The 3,186-nt window shown below is 45.9% G+C and overlaps 1 pseudogene; it reads left to right on the forward strand.

Moving 5' to 3' along the window:
• Positions 1 to 2,838: 2,838 nt before the first annotated feature.
• LOC136642753 (5S ribosomal RNA) lies at positions 2,839 to 2,957 on the forward strand (annotated as a pseudogene).
• The last annotated feature ends 229 nt before the right edge of the window (positions 2,958 to 3,186 follow it).

Here is a 3,186-nt window from a genome sequence, read left to right on the forward strand (position 1 = left end):
AAAGTTCTTCTATTTAAGGCATATCAATACAAAGAACCTCCTGGCTTTTCAAGTGCAAAATAGAAAACTTTCCCTTACCAGTTGAAGCCTCTTTTGGGTCCTTTTTTTAGGGGGGAGGGGGAGGCTGCCTTCTGGAACTGCCTTCTGGAGCAGCTCCATCAGATCGGGACCATTCTGGTGTCCCCTTCTTGACCATTCTTACATTCCCCTTAGCCTGATCTGACCACCAGCCAAGGCTAGTCTGCCTACTCGCAAGTAAACACGACCGTGCGGCTGCTTTGCTTTCCATAGAGCTTAATAGGGCAGCTGGAAGGTAGGGACTTCCTTCTCGGGTGTTTTTGGGAGCTGCATTCATTGGATCAGGACCATTCTGGTGTCATTGGATTCCTCTCAGCCTGCCCTTTCTGATGGATTAAGGCAAGTTTGCCTACTCACGAGTAAACGAGCGATACGGCTCACTTTCACTTCCATAGGGCTCCATGCAGTTTTCCTTCCGGTTTTTTGGCCATAACTTTTGAACAAAAGGAGCGATTTCAATTGCATTGCATTCCGCTGGCCATTCCGCATCCAATGGTGTAAGGCATGACACAGTAGCTCCTAAAGCCGCAATGTTCGCGTGTCCTCCCCCCAGGGAGCGTCATCCCCCAGCGCGTCACCCGGTGCGGCCCGCACCTGCCTAGCGACGCCACTGTGATGGGGCAAGGAGAAGGGAAGATCAGGCCCGGAGGGGAGGTGGGTTCAATGGTGGTGGTGCATGCCAAATCCTGAGAACTTACTGGGCCTGATCTGCTTTCACAGAGCAAGGCGGACATGTGCCAGTGATTGAGTGGGTGCAGGTCATAGCAGCTGCTGGGGAATAGCCTGGGGCAAAGGGACAAACGTTCCCTTACCTCAAGACCTCCAGCAGCCAAAAATCCCCTGCATAACTGCATGGGGATTTAGCAGCCCATCGCTATTATTGCACTTTACATGTCACCTATTCAGTCATTATTTTAACTGACCACTGTTACAGCCAATGAAGTGTACTGGCAAGTCCTCCCTTACCACTGTGGTCTGGAGCTATGCGCCCTGGGTACAACATTTGCCTATGCATACACTGCCCCTGGGAACTGTGGGGACTGGAATTACAGAGCATGTTGGGATGGGGCTTGCCAAAGCACTCCTGGTCAGCTGCATCTGTGAGCTCTGTCCATGGTTACAGAAATATCTGAAAGAGGTTTATATAGTGAAGCCATATGAGGAATGAGGACATGTTTTTTAGTGAAGGCATATGAGGAATGAGGACATGTTTTTTAGTGAAGCCATATGAGGAATGAGGACATGTTTTTTAGTGAAGGCATATGAGGAATGAGGACATGTTTTTTATTTTTTTCCTATGTTCATTCAATCCAATTTATTTTTTAAAATGGGCACTTTTAAATAAAGGTTGTTGTAGTCAAAAATCAGAAAGCCATACAGCCTTCTGAATTCATTGGAAAGCTATTCTCTGAATAAATAAAGCCTTTCCAATAGCGCAGATACTTCTAGCAGGGCTCTCATCATCTACTTTGACCTTTCTGTCTGGTGAAGTGCTGAATACGGTGTTTAAATTACTGATTAAAATCATATGAAGCTTAGGGGCTTGGAAGCTGTAAGCTCTGGCCACTGCTTGAGAGGATTACTTGGTTCATACAGTGGCAGCATGTTTTTAAAAGTGAAGACTGAGGAGATGTTAATTGACAGTACTGCAGGAGTGGAGTATTTTATAACGTCAGATTATATAATTTAAAAGCAGCTGTGGAGAAGTAAAGATATTCTTTTTTGAGTTGATAGGAAGTTTTTAGCTCTGTCAATTGTGTTGACATGATACTTAAAAAAAAGTCTCTATTTTAAAAAACGGAACACTAGCTGTCAGATAATGAAAAGATGGACTGCAAGATCCCTCCCCACCATAGTTAATACCATGGTATATACTAGCAACATATATTCTCCTGAATATACAGCCATCTTAAAAGGAAGATTAGTTTAAAATGGGTATTCTGTAGTTCTGTATAAACAAGAGTTTGAGTCATCACTCTAATACAGGGGTGTCCAAACTTTTTGGCAGGAGGGCCATATCATTTCTCAGACACTGAGTTGGGGGCCGGGGGAAAAAATTAATTCACATTTCAAATTTGAATAAATTTACATAAATGAATATATTAGAGATGGAACTTGTGTGAATGAATGAAGGTCTTGCAATAGCTCAAGGCCTATAAAAGGCCTTGCACAAAGCAAGGCCAGCCTTTCCTTCGCTGCTACTGCAGCATCACAGACGTGACACAGCAAGTAGTGGAGGGAGCCCTTGTCCCACAGCTCACGTGAGAGGCAGAACAGTTGTCCTCACGTTGAGAGCAGTTGTGTTGGGCCAGTGTGGGCTCCAGCAAGTCTCTGGAGGGCCAGAGGCTCATTGGAGACCGGGGGGCTCCCTGTGGTCTGGATTGGGAGTCCCCGAGGGACGCAAGTGGCCCCTGGACCAGGATTTGGGCATGCCTGCTCTAATAGATTGAAGAATCTGTCAGGTCTATGTTCTGGATAAGGCAGAAACACAGCCAACAAGGTGGTTCAGGAACAGGTGCAGATTGCTGGAGTCAGCAGGATCAGCAAACACCTGTGACTGCCTCACCCTGGGTGTGGCTTAGCCTACACTGATTGGCCACTCCAACTACTTAATGTTTGGTCTGTTGAGCTTCCAGTGCAGCAGTAGGAGACTACTGAACTGCTGCCAGTAATGTGGGAGGCTGGATGTACATGTAATTTTTTTTTTTTTTGCCCTCTTGAGACATCAGTTCATCTGAATAAAGACAAAGTGATATTTTTCCCAGAAGCAATGTTACCTTGCACATGCTTGATCTTGTCTGATCTCAGAAGCTAAGCAGGGTCAGGCCTGGTTAGTACTTGGATGGGAAACCGCCTGGGAATACTGGGTGCTGTAGGCTTATACCATAGTCTTTCGAGACTGAAGATTGCCAACCAATGGAGAATGCATGTGATTACATTCCTGGGCATTTTAGCTAACGAAGGTCAACCCAGAAGAGAAGACCATAGCTTGTTGACAATGTCATCACCTCCCTTCAGAAGGGCAAAGACCCAGATGTCTTCGCAGGAGTTATAAGCCTTGCTCAAACCAAACCACTTTCTAATGGCCATTCGTTCGCACTCCCATCT

This window comes from Tiliqua scincoides, chromosome 2 (assembly GCF_035046505.1).
Source record: "Tiliqua scincoides isolate rTilSci1 chromosome 2, rTilSci1.hap2, whole genome shotgun sequence".
NCBI lineage: Eukaryota > Metazoa > Chordata > Lepidosauria > Squamata > Scincidae > Tiliqua > Tiliqua scincoides.